General features: G+C 37.8%; 1 long non-coding RNA gene across 9 annotated transcripts; it reads left to right on the top strand.

Annotated features, from left to right (window-relative positions):
- The first annotated feature begins 218 nt into the window (after positions 1-218).
- LOC147519230 (uncharacterized) lies at positions 219-15,740 on the top strand. Of its 9 annotated transcripts, none has more exons than XR_015212093.1 (11): positions 219-533; positions 614-712; positions 821-1,185; positions 1,613-1,701; positions 3,237-3,428; positions 3,898-4,000; positions 4,850-4,941; positions 5,044-5,119; positions 5,920-6,104; positions 6,616-6,770; positions 15,296-15,740. It is a non-coding gene; the product is annotated as an uncharacterized LOC147519230 (long non-coding RNA). The 9 variants fall into 9 exon arrangements; XR_015212090.1 differs by having other exon boundaries at positions 854-1,185; XR_015212091.1 differs by having other exon boundaries at positions 219-524.
- Positions 15,741-20,567: the final 4,827 nt, after the last annotated feature.

The raw sequence follows: 20,567 nt of genomic DNA on the forward strand, positions 1-20,567 counted from the left end.
ATATTTTTTTTACCATCAAATACCCTTGATAAAATATTTAAATCAATTATTCAATGCCTTTAAGAAGGACTACTTTGTCATTTCCAAATTTAATACCTTCTATACCCTTAAGATTACATAGTCACTTAAGTCACTTAAGGATGTATGTGTAAATTCAGGTTGGAAATCAAATATACTCCTTATTCCCTTATTCAATTGTTTGCGGATTACCTTTGTCCCAAATAAATACCTTTTATTCCGAAATTAAATTCAAAAAACCAACCAGCTCTTTTCTTCTTCTCTCTCCCAAATCTCCATAATTTGCTCTCCCTTAAACTGAAAGCCACAAAAAAAAAAATAATAAAAAAAACATACCTGATTGTCTCTCTACTGCCGGCTATACGCGAACAAAAACAAATTCGGTTTCAAAAGGCACTAAGCACGATTTCTGTTAAATGCTTGATTCCAAATCCTGCTGTACGTTCATCGTTGGAGGTTGAAATGGATTATATTGGCAGCCGTGTTTTTTAATGGACAATTATCAGGTAAGCAAGGTCTGTTTTACCTTCTATGGAAACAAATTACACAAACAAACAGATCATTAATTTTTCATTGTTTTCGGTCTTCTTGGCAGGAACTGTGTATGGGAGTTTTGCAAAATCACATTACCTGACTCGACGATGCCAATATCCTTTATCCTTCTCCTTTGCGGTTGCTATTTATTATTACAAAGGTAATTCCAATGTGCGGTGGTTTTATGTTCTCTATTGTCTCATATTTTTCTTCTCTAATTTTGGACCAAATACCACCACATTCATTGTGCCGGCCGAACTCTTCCCAGTAAGGTTACGATCTACTTGTCATGGGATCTCAGGCGTTGTTGGAAAGATTGGAGCTATCATAGGTTCAATTGGGTATTATTATTTGGCTTCTCACGAAGGGATTGGCAAGGGTAGTTTACTAATGATTCTTGGAGGGGTATGTGTTTTGGGAATGATATTGACATATTTGCTCACACGTGAAACTATGGGAAGGCCCTTAGAGGAGAATGAGAATGAAGAACAGACAATAAGTGAGCCACGTTTGCTTAGATGCTTCACCAATACAAGTGAAAGAACTCATGCCTCTATATAGCTTAAGTTGACGATATGGAAAGATTTAGATGGGAGGACCAGCACAACAATCTTCTTTTGTTCCCTCGAAAAGGTATGTATTTAGCCAAGTCTATGCTTTTTATGCAAACAATTTTTTCTTCTATGATCAATATAACTTATAAGTTCATCACATGATATATCGACGTGCCCATGAAATAACTGATGAAATGCCTACGACCATGATTCATATTACTTGGTACCTTGCTTTTGAGCTTCTGGTATTAGTAGTCCATGTTGTTTCGTGCAATTGTTCCAGGAAATCCAGTGTCCACAGTAAAATCCGAAACTGGAACTGAAGAACGATTAGTGGCTTGAAATTGTAGTCAGTAATGCACTTAATAGTCGAACAAATGCAGCGATGCACTCCATTTGCTTATTACAACATGTATCTAACTCAAAAAACAAAATAAGATAGTGCAGATTGTTTGTGCATATCATCCATTTGGTTGGGCTCCTGAGTCCTGCCCAATGTTGAACAGGATCAATATTATATATCCTGTCTGCCTGCTGTGGAGGATATATCTGTGCAAGGACGAAGCTAGAGATCGCGATGGTGTGCAATTTTAAGGTAACAAGATCATTTGTTTATCCAATAATAGATTGATTAGTGTTTTTTTCTCTTTAGAATATTATCACCAGCCTACAAACATCAGTAGATCCATTTTATTAGTGGGTATGAGGTCTGACATGGAGCGAAGTTTCTTTATATATATATATATATATATATATATATATAGCAAATTACGGAACGCATAACTCAAAATATTACCATAAGATTTAAAATTTGTTAATGAGCATGGCTTCACATTGTTCAACACTTTGGTTTGTTATTGGGTAATGAGTGAAAAGGTGTGTTGAATTAGCTCCCAAGTTATTCACATGCCGTTGCAATTAGAAGCAGGTGCTTATGGTGGAAGTAAATGGACATTTACAATTCTATTGTAAGGATAAAACTCTCTCACTTGCTTTGCTTTGTTTTGCCAGTAAGTCTATATTGTTTGCTTTTAAATGTGTTTATATTGCCACAAGAGATAACCCTGAGTAAGCTAACCAGTTTTCCTTTTGATTGTGTAAAGATTATTCTAGCTTTTGACATCTTCTTATCAATGGCGATTGCATTAGTGGATGTGTAACAAACCATAATGAGGCTCTTATGTGTCCTATGCTTTTTCTTTCTCTTTCAATGGCAGTACCTTTTCGAATGCTACTTAGTCATATTTAGAGAAGAAAACGGTATTGTTTGTCGGGGACTGGTTCATGTATATGAGATACTGTTTGTCTAGCTTCATTTTGTTCAAGTTGAAGACATGAATATTTAGGTAATCCCTCAAAATTAATTGAAGTAAAATTTGATTGTTATGGCTATTGATAGCAACAACTTGGCGAACAGGGGAGGTTGGGTCTCAAAGGGACAAAGAACTTCATAGATAAAGTCTTTCATATACTATCAACCAAGTGCACTTCTATAGATGGGCTTAGATGTGTACAAAACTAATATAGGTAATCGATTTAGGCAACTTGGAATGGGATGTGTGTATGCAGTATTCCATACATTGATGAAGCACAATGAATGAATTGATATCCAATAAAAAAACAAGATTACTCGCCTTATTCCAAGTGTTACATATCTAAAATAATATTGTTAAGATAAATACATGTTATTTCTTACCTTTCCCATCTAATTTATATGTGGTTTGCAAGCAAACCTAGAGTTCAAGTGTTATCTTGGAATGACATTCTCTGACTTGGTCGTTGTTTAGAACAATAGGAAGCTGCTGAAAGTAGTTCACTAAGATGTCTGATTATATCAGACTGCACTCTAGAAATGGACTATTAGGAGAAAAGAGATGATTTATGAAGTCATCTAATTATTAACTAATATTTGTTATATACAAGTACTACTGACCTATCAATTTGGCTATATGCTATGTACTTAATAGTTCAACTAAGTCACTTTTACTTTCATTTCTTCTTGCCACTAAGTTCAATTTACTTATAGATTCAAAGTTTTATCATGTTAGAAATTGAAGTGATTGTTTGCAAGTTCTGCCCCATTCTAATATACTTTTGGAGTTTGCTGCTACTTGATGATATGCTATGTAGGAGTTCGTGCGTGCTTCGAAAAAATTCTCTTAATGAAATGTGCCAACAATAGCAACTTTTGGTGGATGCAAATGGTCGAACATGTATATGGTATTTCTATTGTTATGAACTCGAGAAAGGCCAATAAGAACACATTGGTACCTATGATGCACGGATATGGGTATCGATACTGATACAACGACACAGGTTCAGGTACGATACGACTTCTTTTTGAAAATCTAGGATACGGGTCCAGATAGGGAAAGGGATAGGGAATATAAATATAAAATTCTTAGAAAAAATAGAATTTTAATATGATTTCGACCATAAGGTCGTGGTCTGATTATTGATTAGCAACAAAGTAGGTATCAATTCCTCTTCATCTTTCTCTATTTTTAATGTTCCACCTATAAGAATGATTATTGGTGGCCTCTCTCTCTCTCTCTCTCTCTTTTTTTTTTTTTAAGGATCTTAGAATATTTGATGAAACTAAACTCTTGCATGTTTCGGTTTATGGTATGTTCTTATTATGCAAAAGCTTGCTATTTTGGAAGATTATTTCAGCTGTCATTCTGTAAACAAATAATCATATCTTATAGTTTTAGTATGCCACTATAATGTTTTGTGCATATACAAGTTCGGTTTTGTTATCATGTTGTTCTTTCGTTTCATATGATGCAAGGACAACATTGCTGGACTGGTGGAAACACCCGTTATAGATGGCCTTATCCCATGGTAAAATTCTGGCTCATTTATAGCAGTTCCTGATTATACTAGCTCCACAGGTTAGTGCGTTGGATATACACCCAATATGATATATGACTACTATCAATAACTGTATGATCTAGATTTATGGTTGATTTCTACGCCGCACATACAATTACAAGTTTTAGAGTGACCGGAACGCCATTGGGAGAACCCAATAGCCTCGATTTCCGAGTAAATGGCTATTTCTAAATAGAAGTATACAACATATAGGTATTATTAAAGGGAACTGAATTTTCCACGGACGTTTTTGCTACTTCCACGGATTTTCAGTGTATTTGACATAAATACCCCTAACATCCACGTTTTAAATGCAGTCACTGATAATGATAAACAAATCGTTGCATGTTCTCTTACGAATTACGATTTGTGATATTTGTTTGAGATGAAAATATGATTGGACCATTGAATGTTCCTCTAGAGAACTTCTTTCACTTAGGATTTCGGAGCCCAAATTCTTTTAGATTGTTTTTCTCTTTAATGGGTGCAATACACAATGCCTTTGCAGTTTGCTAGCTAAAAAAAATAATTAAAAAGTTGTAGACAATTGTGAGGCGTGTCTAATAAGTTTCATGGTTCCGGTTACATAAACCAATGCCATGTTGCTTGTATACATGATTGTGCATATGTGTCAATGTTTGGTGAACCTGCATACTAGAGTACATAATGGAAAGGCATGTTTGTGGTTATATCATATCATTTTAAGTTGTTAGTATTATTTTATTGAATAGTGGTTAAATTTTTGTTTAAGAGTCTGAGGATAAATTTTGAGGATGTATATGCTCTTCAACTGTAGCTTTTGGTTTCAATCCACATGTTGCATCTTTTTCCATACATGCTAATTTTTTTTTCAAACTATGATTTATCAGCAGCTGAACTACTTGCCCATGCGGCAATGCACGTGCTACTACAGCTGTCAGACCCCGTTCTGCACGTGGTTGACAAACAAATTTATTTCAGAGTATGTTTTCTTCATGTGGTTGACAAACAAAAACATATTTTTTCTTTCAGTTTTTCGCTACTAATTGTTCATTAAATTTACAATTCCAAATCTTCAATATAGGTTCTTCAAAGGCACAACTACCGTACGTGAATAACAAATAAAGAAGTTCGAGAGCAGACATCTTCATTTTGTAGAGGTCACCTATCTTCAATATTGGTGTGATATTTTCACTAATTTTCTGTTCCCTTGGGGTTTATAGGTCAAATCAATATGTTTTTGTTTTTTTTTTCCAACTTTTTCTTTGTTGAGTAGATTTTCTTATTATTAGCATTCTTTTAGATATTTTTGCTAATGGTGCTTCCTAATTAATAGTTATGATATTAAGTGACACCATAACTATTGGACATAAATATAAGGTCCTGTGAATTATTTTGTATCTTAATTAAGCAAGTTTCATTATTTATGCGCATAACTCATGCTAATATATAGTAATCCATGTTAAACATTCAAGATAACTGCATGACATTATGTATGTCATACAACTTATGCATATGTTCTACTACTAATGTTAATCAATTTCTCTTACAAAAATGTGAATGAAATGTTTGAATACATGTAGCTTCGATTTTTATTGGAGGACTTAGTACTTAATGTTGTACTTAGCGTTGCTTGAGGAGTTATATATTAGGTTTCAGTTTGATAAGTTTGCATATTCTATTGGAAGTATATCTTTCTAGATTCACATGCTAACGTATTAGAAGGTATTGCAAACATCTTAAAGTGTGATGACTCATGAAGTCCTATTTGGTGTTTATTAACATTTTGTATCTTTCTTTTTTATTTGTTCATTAGGATGATATTTATCTGTTTTATTGTGTTTTCTTTTGAAATTTGAATACAAATATGAACTTTATCATATGAGATTCTTTATTAATCTATTTACTAATTCTGTTGATTTTCAATTATGGTACCGGCACTGCTATTGTGTCGGCAAAGATTCTTCGAGTTTCACAAGTTGCAAGTGAAAGGGTTGTCAGAATACTCTCTTCAGTTTCCGAGTTTACAAGTTTTCTGATAGTTCAAAAGTATTCTTCATGAGATGTTGCAGTTTGGAGTTGTTTCAAAGACTACGGAGAAGGCCAAGGAAATCCATAGATTGCACTCTATGGTTTGGAAGAACGGTAATTGCCTTCCTCCATTATTGCTTTGTCGGTATCCTTCGTGAGCTACTGAGGGAATATGATTTCCGTGTTTTTCCTTCTTGGAACAATACGAGATTCATTTTTTCAACGTTAAACAATACTCGCAAAATGGTTTTTGGGCTCATCATGCGTGTGGCGTTAGCATATATTAGTTGATTTCCTATCTGCACAATTCTTGGGTCGGGTGCATTTTGTTTTTTTAACGTATTAGGTGGCGAACATTAAAAGGATGAATGACTGCTTGGTCGCTGATCTTCAAATATTTTCTAGGTCACTACAGATACGATTACCAGGACGATATCCACCTTCACCCATTTTTTCAAATGGTTTTGCTACACCAACGTAAAACTTTTCTCATTTAGATCATTATATAGGATATTGGTTCTTCAAATTTTTAGCACTTTAGGAAACTTCATTATGAATGACATGCCTTTTGTTAATTGGTAATTATGTTTGTTAGTCTGAATGTCTTTGTTAAACGCTTCAACAGGGCAGTAAATCTTGGGAATTAATTAGTCTCAAGAAGGGTACAACATGGGTGCTAGCCATTGTAGTCCGTATCAAGTCAATGCTAAAACTTGCTACAGACCATTGGAGGATTCTGTTATGGGGTACATTTGGAAGAGAGATGATTCAAAGATACAAGTAAGTTATGCTTCTTTTCACGAATGTTGTCTTACATTTTTATTGGTTTGAGAATCTCATGTCGATTTTTTGAGTTTTTGGTTGTTATATGATATTTTATTAGGTATTAACCGTTATTACACAAGGATGAGCTTCAAACTCTTTACAAAATATATCTCATTGGTACAAAGAGATTTTCAATAACTTACCAACAGTAACGCTTTTAAAATACAACCGCGATGATTTTTGTATTCTTCATTTACAAGCTTCACAAACTAATATAGAAATACTGAGTTCATGGATTTGTGTACTATCCTTTGTATATTCCACCACTTTTGAGTCGTACATTTCAAACTTAAGCACCTCCACCTCCACCTCCACCTCTACCTCCACCTGTTTCGTGAGAGTGAGAGTGAGAGTGTTTAGTTAGCCTAAAGCAACAATACATCTGTAAAGAGAAACTCCTAAATGATAGGATTGGAAGTCGATTACTATAAAATTATTCAAAAATCAAACTTGACATTATTTGGTTTCATGTGAATGATTTATACTTAGACCTTTGCTCATTGTCTACTAGATTCTTGATGGTTTTGCCATAGTAGCAAGGAGAATTAGACTGAGGTTAACTGTGGAAGTTGGTCTATGAGAGTATGAGACAAAAAAAAAAGTTAATGAGAAAAGTCCATACACAAAACAATGATCCGGAACCCTTAACGAGCAATTTGAAATTCTTAGCTCCCTTTTTTTTCTTTGATCTTGCTACTCACCGAGCAAGTATCGTTGTGTTAACCGTAGGAAGGCACAAACATTACATAGTGTCTTGATTTATTTTTTCTTTTGTATATGCTATTTGAATTGCATAATATATAATGTTTGTCAGTAGACATTAGACACTGATTGCCATAAATTTGTCAATGTCATGCTTCCTTTAAGGTGTGACCAATGTGATGAAGTCGTCAATAGTGCTATTCTTTTGCTTATGGTTTTTTAAACCCTGATGTTCATTGGTTAATGTTCGGTTATTTCAGTGTTAAAGCTTATGCTTTACCATTATTCTTGGATTCTTCATCACACCATGTTTGCATACACACAATCTATGATACATCGCACCATGTTTATATACCAATAAACTTTTGACAAAGTTATATGCATACAAATCTATAGAGATGGAAGAATCCGAGAATCTAATTATACTTTTCGAAGAATTTTATGAAACATAGGAACCTATATTTTGCTTTCCTATAGACCACTCTCAACATTATTTTTATTTTTTTCGCTAACCACAGATCATATTAAAACATCAAAGGTACAATGCTCCTGTCCAGTAGGTATTTTGGCATTAGACTTATCTCCTGACCATGGAACGCATGCTTAATGTGCTTTCATGAGCCTCGCCATTATACCTCCTGTTGATCCAGTTATATTTACAAAACTTAAGAGGTCTACATAGATCCTCAATTAACCGCTTAACAGGTTCTAATCTCCAGTTATGAGAGTTATTCTCCAAGGGAGATATTACATTTTGGATAGCTAATAGACTATCTCCCCCAAACAAAATGGAGTTCTCTCTGTCTTTCGAGCTAGCCCATTTGCCACCTCCAAGGCCACCATCTCTGCCTCCTCCTCAAGAGATCTGCTGTGAACCGCCTTGTAGGCTGCTCCTATGAGAGTACCTTCACTATCCCAAGCGAGAACTCCAAATTTGCCCCATCTCCCTGTACCCACATCAAAAGCGGCATCACACCTTATTAGTATAGTATCTATTTCAACTATTGGAAAAGACTCTTTATAAGGACAACTATTATTCATCTTATGTTGGCTTATATGGGAATTGTTATTCCCTACTCCCTCGGATTTGTCAAAGGCTTCCGGACATCTCCACCCGGTGGGTTCTTTGTTCTTCCGAGCAAACCTTCTCTATTTGCTTTGCTAAGCTTTCGAACTTTGCCTTGTTCCTAGCCTCCCATATGCCTTGAAGCATTATGATGGCGAATACCTTTTCCATGAAACCCGGATCCGTTCCATTAATCCATCAAGGAAAATATCAACCCGATCTCTTATCGTGTAGTGTCCCATCTCGCCTATGTTGCCCCCCAGTTTGAGGCGAACCCGCACGGACTTGGACCACTTTCACTTAAAGAAAATATATGTAGAGGTCCTCTAACTCCGCCCGACCTGAGGGCGGAGAACTCTCCTTTGATCCCTTTGTTCCTGAGCAAGTCTCCCGTAGGAAGAATACCCATGTACAGCTTCCACAAGAAAAGAATAATGTTGGCTGAGACCGGAGCTTTCCAAATAGCTTTGACAGTGTTTGTATTAAAAGACGATGATTGCTCCATGTCCCCATTCCCTATCATTCTGTGATAGGCTGTTTTAACAGATAGACAGCCATTTCTGGTATCCATCCATCGCATAGTATCTTCTCCTGCCACGAGGGGTCTAATCATGACTTGCTTAATCATCTTCCCAATAGTAGATGGGAATAGGTGATCAATCCTATATTCATCCCATCCACTACCATCAGTCAACATAAGATCCTTCACCTTGAGGTTTTGGAGGTCTTGTCGCAAAGGCATCATGTCATTAATAAGGACAGGGTGTTTGTTTATACTGAACCAAGGCTGGCTCATAACCAACACATCCTTACCATTTCCGATGCTCCAGATACATCCCTCCAAGACTCTTTTCCCCACTCTGTGTACCCCTTTCCAAAACCAAGAGGCGTCAGGAGGGGGATTTTGTTTGACATCAAACCAGCTCTTACCATATATGGTTCTGAATGTTCTAGCCCATATTGATTTTTTATCAGTGAGAGCTTTCCAAGAAAGCTTCGCTAGCATGGCTTGATTCATAACTTTTGCTTTTCTCAGGCCTAAGCCGCCACTAGCTTTAGGTTTGCATATGCTATCCCACCCAACGGTGTGGATGCTTTTACTATCTTCCGTACCGTGCCACCAGAAGGTCCTGCATGCCTTATCTATCTTCTCACAAGTGGAATTTGGGAGAAGATAAGTAGACATAGCAAAGAGGGGGGTAGCTTGACTACACCAGATCGAGTTGTTCTCGCCCTCCGTGAGTGTGAGGAACTTTTGCTCTCCACCCTTTAATTTTACCATGAACTTTATCCACCAAATAATCAAAATCCTCACTCTTCTTTCTAGAAACAATTATAGGAACACCTAGGTATTTTTCCCGATAGTCAAAAAACCTCATTTTTCAAAACCTTTTTAAAATGTTTTTATGTTTTTTATGCATATTCTTACTGCAAAAAATACTAGATTTATCATAATTTATCAACTGACCAGATATATTGCAGTACTCATCTAAGATATATTTAAGCTTACCACTCTCAACTAAATCCGCTTTAGTAAACAAAATCAAATCATCTGCATATAATAAATGAGTAATCGCCGGTGCATTCCTTCTTATCTTTATGCTATGGATATCCTTAGCCTGCTCCGCATAAGCTATCATCCTTGATAAGGCCTCGGACACAAAAATAAACAAGTAAGGGGAGAGAGGATCTCCCTGTCTGAGGCCTCGACTAAGAGTAATAGACTCAAGTGGTGCACCATTAAGAAGAACTTTAAAAGAGACCGTAGATAAGCATTCGGAGATAAGCAATCTCCATTTCTTATTAAAACCAAGTTTTTGAAAAATATTATCAATAAAGGACCATTCCACCCTATCATATGCTTTAGACATATCCATCTTTAGAGCTACAAACCCTTTTTTCTTTTTCATCTTTTTCATAGTATTAAAGATCTCACAAGCCAAGCCTATATTATCCCCTATGCTTCTCCCTTTTATAAAGGCCCCTTGAAACGGGGAGACAATCTTATTAATGTGGGCCTTAAGTCTAATAGCCAGAATCTTAGCAATAATCTTATAACTAAAGTTGCATAGACTTATAGGTCTAAACTTAGATACATGGTCCGGATTAGAAATCTTAGGGATGAGGGTGAGAAAGGTATCATTTAACCTAGGGTTCATCTTACCATTAATGAAGAAATCCTTAACACACTCAGTAATACTCTTACCTACCACATCCCAACATTGTTGATAAAAGATACCTTGGAACCCATCAGGTCCAGGTGACTTTAGAGACCCAAGCTTTTTAACAACATGCCAAATATCATCATCTAAGGACAAGCAAGTAAGAATCTGATTCTCCCTATCCGTAATACAAGGCTTAAATAAATCAAGAATATGCTCATTATTTTGAGGATGTACAGATTCAAAAATATTATCAAAATAGTTATTCACCGCTACTCCTACATTATTCCTACCTTCTTGCTAAACACCGTTATCATCCTTAATCTTATCGATATTATTTTTCCTTCTTCGATACACCGTAGATAGGTGAAAGAACTTAGTATTCCTACCATCTTCTTTAATCCAACAATGTTGACTGGATTTCTGTTTCCAAAACACCTCTTCTTTCTCATACCAATCAAAGAGTTCCTTTTTTTAACGTTTTAGCTCTTTCATGATTAATCGAATTAAAAGGCTTTTGGAGCACCCTATCTAGCTTTTTTTGAGTATGTTTGATATTAGAGAAGATGTTTCCAAAAACCTTCTTATTCCAGGTCTTGAGACTATGGGCGGTCTTATTTAACTTAAGAATCACATTCGAGTCAGGCAAATCATGTGTTATAGAGTTCCATGCTTTATCTATCTCAGGCTTACAAGACTCATCTTTTAACCACATGTTATAGAAACGAAAAGGTCTTTCAGCGTATTCCTCAGATACTTTAAGCCTAATCAACAGAGATAAATGATCGGACGTAGCATTAACCACATGTTTAACAATCATATTAGGGAATAATTCCACCCAGTCATGTGTGGCCATAGCACGATCAAGTCTTTCTAAAATATTGTCTTTAATCTTCCTATTATTATTCCAGGTGAACTTGGGTCCTTTATAACCTAAGTCCACTAAACCAAGGTCATCAATCACAGAATTGAAATCCATCATGCATTTTGAAAAGGTCGACTTACCCCCTATTTTCTCATCCAAGGTTCTGATTGCATTAAAGTCACCAAACACTAACCAAGGTCCCGGTATTTGGGGGGCACAATCTCTCAGCTCATTCCAAAAGAGATGTCTCATACTAGTATTCGGTGCACCATAAACAAAAGTAAAGTACCATGGATTTATACTGTGATAATTAATAAGCTTACCTGAGATTTGGTTGGTCAGAGCTCCCAAAGACCTCCGGTTAACTCCGATACTCCATAGAATAGCTAGCCCTCCTCGACGACCCACAGCAGGAACACAAAACATATTATCGTACTTAAGAGTCTTCCCTAACTTACTTATCTTTTCCTCCTTAACTTTTGTTTCTGACAAGCATAAAATGTCTGGTTGGTGTTGACGAACCAGATCCTTTATATTTTGAACTGCCGTGGAGGAACCCATTCCCCGGCAATTCCAAGCGTGTATCATATCTGTCAAGGCGGCTGTTTAGGGACAGCCACCGCGAACCCAGGAGGAGGACCACACAGACCTCCACTGCTTTCAGACCCAACACTGACACTTGTACTCTTGTCATCACTATACCCACTGTTCAGCCCCTTTGAACCTTTTGAGCTGTTCCCTATGTTCTTTTTATTGGACTTAAGTTGTCCCCTACCTTTCCCAGACGAGCCCTCCATAGCCAGTGGCACTGGTTGGGAAATACTATCTTCTGATTCATAGCCAGACCCTATTTGATTCCCTTGAAACAAATCTACTGGCACATTCCCCACTGACACTTCATCATGACAGTTAAACATCACAGCTTCCTGATCAGAATCCTCATATGGTTCTTCTTCTTCAGTGAACGCAGCTGAGGGTATATCTTCTTCTGGAATATCACCCCTTGAAACCGCAGACGGTACACTTGAATCCATAGAATGGTTGGAGAAAGAAGGCTCTGAGGTCGCCACAGAATCACTTGACACTGGAATAATAGGGACATCTGTTGGGATCAGCAGGTGCCCCAACCCTTTTGCTCGTATTTCATCTGCCTCTCTTTTTGCTTTCTTCGAATTATTTACTGCCGTCCTAATGCTACTGTTATTACCTTCATTCTCCATAATAGCTACTACTGAAAGAGAACTAGCCTCCAACTTCCTTTTGGAACCCACAGAGACTTCTTGCCACTTCCTAACACCTTTTTTAACTCCTCTCTTATAAAGACCCCGATAAGCCAGCTTTTTAAACCCCCTCCCACGCGAAGGCAAACCTATGAATCTAAAACTGGCATGAGCTGTATTTTGGGGGATTAAAGGCGACTTAGACCCTTCTGTACCTACAATCTCAAGAATAGGGGGAGGGGCTTTGGAACTCGGAGAAGCCAGCAGCCTCGGATTCTCTTCCATACTGTTTTCTCTTATTCCCAAAAGGGGATCCTCAGGAGCTATAAAGCCTACCTTCTCAGGCTCGCTGCCCCAGACTATCACATCCCCTCTCCCTCCAGATACAGCTAAAGACTCTTGATTAAGGTTATAGTTTTTCTGACTTTCTGGTACCTTCACCCCCAGACCCATATCCATACCAGACTTGGTTCCCCACACCACCAAGGCTCGATCCAAGGAACCAAAATCTAAAACAGATCCATCTATTAAGCTTTAGTACTCTCGGGCTTGGTAAAAGGTAATATTTCTGTAACTCGACCCATCTTGCCAGTCCCTCTCCATATCTTTACAGCCCAGAGGGAAAACCACTTGGACTGGACTATCTCCTCGGACCTCTTTCTCAGGCCCACACCAACCCACATCACTCCTAACCCTTCTACTAGAATCCACAATAACTAGCTCCGACCCAGTATATCTCACACCCAAGCCACCACCTGCATCCAGCCCACTACCCTCCAGACAAGCCTTACTAGTCTTCCCTGTTGGTCCTGGCCCCAGCTCATCCAATCTCAACTTATTATACTCAAGGGAATCACTAACCCCCTCATAGCCACCTGTGCTGCCTTCTCTATCCTTAGTCTCAAACCTCTGTTTAGGGGGTGTACCTAGGAAGCCCCCCATACCGCCTTCCTTCTTCTCTCATGCATGTTTATCCCTCACGGATCCGGGTCAATCTAGGTTTCAAATGGTGTTCCTAAAAAAGGAGACCGTTGTAGGGTTAGAGTTCACCACTCCATTAAAGAAAATTGTAGCCCTCATCATAAAGGAGAAAGATGTTTAACATCTCGAGGGGAACCACCGCACCTCAGCATACTAGCTCGATACTTCTCCTTTTGCAGACAGAAGTTCACATCATGACCAATCCTACCACAGAAATAGCAGAAAATGTCTAACTTTTCATACTTGAAAGACACCGGGAATACTTCTCCTTCTTCTGTTCTCAAATCTATACCTTTACTCAATCTTTCCTTTACATCCAACTTAACCCTGACTCTTGCCACCGAAACTCTAAATTCAGCCGAACAGGTCAAGTCTATATACTTGACTTTACCCAAGCTTTGCCCCACCTTCTCTACATTCTCTTCATTCATTCTATCACCGATCCCATATATATATCAGCACCCAAAACTTAACAAAATCTAAAAGTTTGGATTTATTGCCGGATCTTCCTCGCTCCTTCCCATTTCCTTAGCACTATTACTAGCCCTGACTAACCAAGGTCCATTTTTTCTTACATGGTTATATTCCCCGTGTCTTCAAATGTGAACTTGTAGAAACCCCCGGTCGGCACCACTTTGGTACCTTTTGTAGTTTGCCAGCACCGGTGTAGTTCTTCTGCTACCACTTGGACATCCAACGCTCTATCTCCAATGAGTTTCCCCACTAAAGAAAGCGAGTGTTCTTCCACTTCCACTGGATTTTTTTACTTTATAATTACTACCCTTTTTTCCTTTGAACAAAAGAGCTGTTGCATCTCTATTTGGAGCTGTTCAATCTTATCATGTGTAGACATGGATTTTGGATCAGATGTTTCCCCTCTGACCGGTATACTAACTTCTTTTTCCATCTTTTCCCACAAAAAAAATTTGCCTCTATAACAGTAATACAAAAGAGAGAAATGGAGAGGGGGGGTTTGATGTTTAGATGGGTGAAGTGAGCAGGGGAGATGTCTAGATGAAGAGGATATAAACCAACGGGTTTGGAGACTTTTTCGATTCCTCCAATCCTCAGATCTGTTGGGACAAGGAGGAGAAGAGAACTAAATTAAACTTACTATGTCTATAAGATCCACACCACATGAACACTTAGATTCTAGAAGGGGACGATCACTTGCACAAGGTTTTTTAATTTGAATTTGAATTCAAAACTTGGGGGGAAGAAAGGTTTAGATCTGCTTTTGGCCGCAGTATAGCCGTTTTTTTAGATCCACTCTCAACATTATTATGATATGAAAGAGTTCAATTTTATTATGATTATGAAAATATCATTTTGATTTTGTTGGATATGTTAGTCCGTAAAGTTTCGGTTAATTGGAATTGTCCTTTATTTATGTAAGTAGCTTAATAGCGTATCACCTTTGCTGGTATTTTTCAGCTTACTTCTTGCTGATAAAAAAAATTGAATTGTTTTGGAGAACTTTTCAGCTCTCAGCGTGATGTTAGTGCTCCCTTCTGGCTATTGCTAACTTTCATTCTTCCAAGACACACATGTGATGTTAGTGCTCTCTTCTGACTATTGCTAACTTTCATTCTTCACGCGCCTGGTCTCACTTGCGAGAGTTTATAAAGGGAAACCGCTTCAAACTTTTCGCCTCTTCAAAGGAAAATGCTATTTTAATTGAGTATATCCAAGTCCCTCAACGAAAAGCTGTGCTCAAAAAATGAATGGTGATCAATATCGATTCCAGCGGGAATGTATGCCTCCTACAGTACGCGAGCATTCGAGTTGACTAAGAAAGAGAAAAGCATGCCAAGAACCATGGGAAACTCTTGAATATATAGATGGAAGCGTCTCATTTTAAGTCTCACCAATGTAGACATAATGACCTAAAAATACAACATACTTTGCAGTTTTTTACATTAAATACAATGTATTATTTTTCTTGCCTAAAAATACAACATACTTTCAATTTTTTACAATTGGTATTATATGTTAAATCGGATTCGACGGAGCTCGATTTAGCCGTTAAAAAGCAGTCACGTGACTTGCACGTACAGTTGCACCCACCTCCCATTTTCTATTTTCATGTTTTGGAAAATTCAAAGAATGTTTAGGTGGACTTTATTACTTACGTGGCTAAGTCAAATGGTGGACTCGGTCATAACCTCTCTCAAAGAATTGAAGCACGTATCATAGAATGTTGTGATGAATGTTTCTCTGTTGAAGAACGCACCAAAAAACCAACAAAAACTCCATTACAGATGACCACCACAAAAAAATAACTTAAGAATGTCAACAGTTGACAATATATAACAAGATAATATTCACTTGAACAAAATAATCAACCATCCAAACAGACCCAACAGAGTGGCCAATTTCAATAACTAGCAAATCTTTTCGTACTTGTTCTCCAATTCCTCTGTTTTTTTTCTTCTCTTCTCCCAGCCTCCTCAACAACTCCAAGTCCCTTCTTTCAACACCTAAACACGAAAAAATCTAATTGGTTGTTCTCAAGAATGCCCTATTATGACATTGCAAATCATCCACCCTTGAATCGGCACTTAAAGATGCGGTGGGTCAATCCCCAAAAAAGTTACAAGAGTTTTCTCCCAATAGCTTCCTTCACAACAGTGGGATGTCCACATTCACATTTGTATCCGAGTTGATTGAAGAGGAAGGCATAACTTACTAATTAGTGAGTTCTTTTGGTTTCGGATGAATTTGAGGCTATTAGAGGGCTAACTTATAACTAACCCTCACTTTTGGTGGGTATATATAGTTGGATGCAAAACATGGAGAGTTAGAGAGAAGAAATTGGAGAAGAATTGAAATTGGGTTTCTGATTTGGGGAAAATGTTGAGGAGGGAAAACATTAGACCGAGGGAATGTCCGAGTCCACTATTTGACTTAGCCACGTAAGTAATACAGTCCACCTAAGCATTATTTGAATTTTCCAAAACATGAAAAATCGAAAATAAGAGGTGGGTGCAAGTCACGGATCTGCTTTTTAACGGCTAAAATCGAAATCTGTCAAATCCGATTTAACAGATAGTACCAATTGTAAAAAATTGAAAGTATGTTGTATTTTTAGGCAAGAAAAATAATACATTGTATTTAATGTAAAAAACTGCAAAGTATGTTGTATTTTTAGGTCATTATGTCTACATTGGTGAGACTTAAAATAATACATTGTATACATGTTTAGCACATTCACTGAATGCTCTTTATAGTGCATGCATGAGCTGTTTTGGGCTTCTCAAGATCGAATAAAGAGGGGCCGGCTTGTGATGACGCTATTTTTACAGGACATATATTTGTTGAATGGTCAAAATGAGTTGTAAAATCTCAGACGCATACTTGAAATGTGACAGTGGGTCAGAATTTATATATTCCTCCGCAAAAACGGATCTTGTGCGCCATAATGCTTGATCCCTCATTAAAATTCCATGTAGATTATCTCATATGCATGTGATCATGCGAGTACTGATGTTAATCAAACACCTAGCTATAACGAAAACAATCACTAATAAAGTTGATCGATAAATGTTTTATTTACGTCTATATATAAAGTTAATCATTTATGATCATTCACAGCTTCTAAGTTTGCTAGCTAGGTACCCAAGACCTTACAGTACATGATCACATTAGAAAATTTTGTTGGATAAAGGTGTCGGGCGGCATTTAGGAAGGGGTGTCTAAATCACCTAAGTTGACACGAATTTGAAGAAGAATATACATCTCAAGCAACAAAAAAAATAACATAATGTCTTTTACTGCTACGGCACGTATGCAACTCCTTTAATTAAGTTGCTTTTTAGGCTGAGTCCCCCACCCCCCACGCCGGTATCCTCACACTTCCACTTGGTTTGTACTTTTTCTTTTAAAAAAATACCAAATGTAATTGCATTATTTGTTAATAAATTTATTTATAAGAAAACAAGGCTGAGCTCCATTGTCCATAATCTTGCTGTATAGATTTCAGTTTAAAATATGTTAAACATTAATGTACGTATTTAATTTCAGTTTCACTATAAGCTTGGGAAAATTTTCAAATATTCCTATTGATTTTTGTATAGAATAGTTGGGGAATCTTGAAATTGGAGACGGTGAAATTTGTTATCTGATTGTGGTTAAAATTAGGATGCCACTTGCAGTCCGAAGGTGTGATGCGCAAATGACTACGTAGGCTCGAATTAATGTCCCTATTACCCTATACCGTCCATCTCCATCTTTAGTGAGAAAGTTACGTGTGCATATTCCCACGAATAGTACTTTGATATTAGTTTGTTTCCGTTTATAGAAAAAAAAACATCATGTTTGAGTTTTTTGCACTGGGTTCAGAAATTGTTGTTGAGTTGGTTAAGTGGTAGAAAGATGCTTAACTTAATTAAATCGCCGGTATGCTCACATAGTCTTCCTTAGGCATTCATGTGCAGAGCACGTGCATTCATGCTAGTATATATTAAACACTTCAAATAGCTATGATTGTCATGAAGACCACCAATGTCCGCACAACACACACCCAGGTAAACTCATATATACCAAAAGTGTATAGATCAAGCCGTATCATATTTTATACATTTTCGAAATTTATACTTGGATTTTAATAACTATTTTGATAGAATCTTTAAAATTTTGCACAAACGCACCCATGTAAAGTCGATTTGTCAGACACATATTTTGCACTCATGTAAAAAGTCCATTTATGTTAGACAACATATAATCTATACTCAAAAACAATACAATGGACTCAAGGTAACATAAATAATAATTTATTTGCCTTGATAAAAACCTTCGAATGAGTCACACAATATCACCATATAACATATATGACATTTATCAAATTAATATGTTTTGTTCCTAATGTTCCAATAAATAAAACAAATACATATTTAAGATAATTCCTATGATAATCATTCAATAAATTTGGAGAGAAAATAAGGTTTAGCTAGACTACTCACCAGAATTAATCGAAAAGCGAAAACGTTTGTTTACATAACAAACTTGAAATCCGGCGAACTCAAAAATCAGCATTAAGATATTGTCTTCTCCTCCGACTCTTCTTTAATCTTTCTTTCTCAAGCACTCTCAAGCGAGTCTTTTTTATTATTTCAGATTATTTCAAGTGGAAATTTTATTAATAATGATAACGAAGTTTTACAAATAATTAGGACAAGCGTGCAAACAAGTCGCTACCGCAAGTCCTTTCTCTCGAATGGCAAATCCTATCCTCCTAAAACAAACTCGTTAGAACCAACCATCATTACATTGCAGTCCATAACTTTCTGCAATCTTTAAGGAGCTCAACATCATTGTTGTGCTAAGAAACCAAAAGTGTCAAAACCGAAAGGAATGAAAAATGCCGGTTAGCTCTACAAGCATCCTCGTGTTTCTCATTTTTCCCCGCCACGCTTCTATTAGTCGCTTCACCCACCTCAAAGACTCCATTCCCAAACCCTACCAATGGAGAGGCTCCAGTTACATCAACACATGCATGCCTCCCCTCGGACCAATCGTAGATCAATATATCCAGCAGTCGAAGTGTCGATCTCCCCTCATTCGGATCGGTGAGAAAATTCACAGAGCCTCCTTCAATTGCACCTCTACGACCCTCCAAAATGCATCACATAAAATATCTCCTCGACATGATCATGTCGGTATTTGAAACCCGGAAATATCTACAATGTGCTTTGCATGGTCCCCAAAAGCATCTAGTCCGCTCTTTTTGCAAAGCAGGCAGGCACAGCCACCATCGAGTACAAAGGAATCATAAGACGATACCGAGAATAGAACGATACTCTACCGGGCGACATACGCTGTCCAAGTCCCTCCATCGGAATAACAAGTAGGAAATCCTTTGCATGTTCGATTGTAAGCATCCAATGACCGCTTTTCGACGAAAGCAGATAACATAAACTCCCTCTCAAGACCAAAGACAATCTTACCATAACGCCTTTCCGCCAAAACTTTTTGTGGTTTTGAGGGGACGGTAGCACTCACAGCCATAGAACCCGAGGTCAAAATCGGGTAGACAGATACTCAATGCACCGCTAGCAACATCAAGAATCTCATCCAAAGGTATCGGGCGAACTCCTCGAATGTGGTTCGAAGCTCGGTTCCGACAATGAGGAGGCCACAAAAGCAAATGTAGAGACATCGCGGCAATAATAAATACCTAAACCGCCTAGACGTAATGGGAGTGTCGATAAACGCCCGTGAAATCACCGGCCGGGACCATCGAAACCACAATACCGAGAACACCGCGGAGATGCCGATCAAAAGTCCGAAATGCCTCTCCGAAAAAGGATGGTGGACAAGTACGAATCGCGAAAGACCAACTTAGAGAGCCCCAACACAAGCTCGTAAGAGAGCTTAACTCACACCGGGGTCTTCTAATACTGACCAAACGGTCCATCGAGTCATAGCCTTGTCAATACGCTTGCGAAAGCAAGACTCATGACAAAAGATGCATCGCTAATCGCACCTCCAAGCAACCCCGACCCCTGGCGAGGATGGGACAAATCAAAGGAAAGAGACCGGGGGTGGAGCGACGTGGATCTAGAGTTGGCCAAAATATCTCGGTTTGGCCACATTAAGAACCAACCCATAAGAAGGTCCTTCTTCCCGAATCATACCCAAAGCTCGCCGCCACCGCTTCAGATCCCCACCGAGTCCCATCATCTAGGTACCATGCCCGAAGCAATAACCCGACAACCGGACCGGATCCGGTAGAATAAGAGGATGCAAAGACCAAGG

This window comes from Coptis chinensis, chromosome 2 (genome assembly GCF_015680905.1).
Source record: "Coptis chinensis isolate HL-2020 chromosome 2, ASM1568090v1, whole genome shotgun sequence".
NCBI lineage: Eukaryota > Viridiplantae > Streptophyta > Magnoliopsida > Ranunculales > Ranunculaceae > Coptis > Coptis chinensis.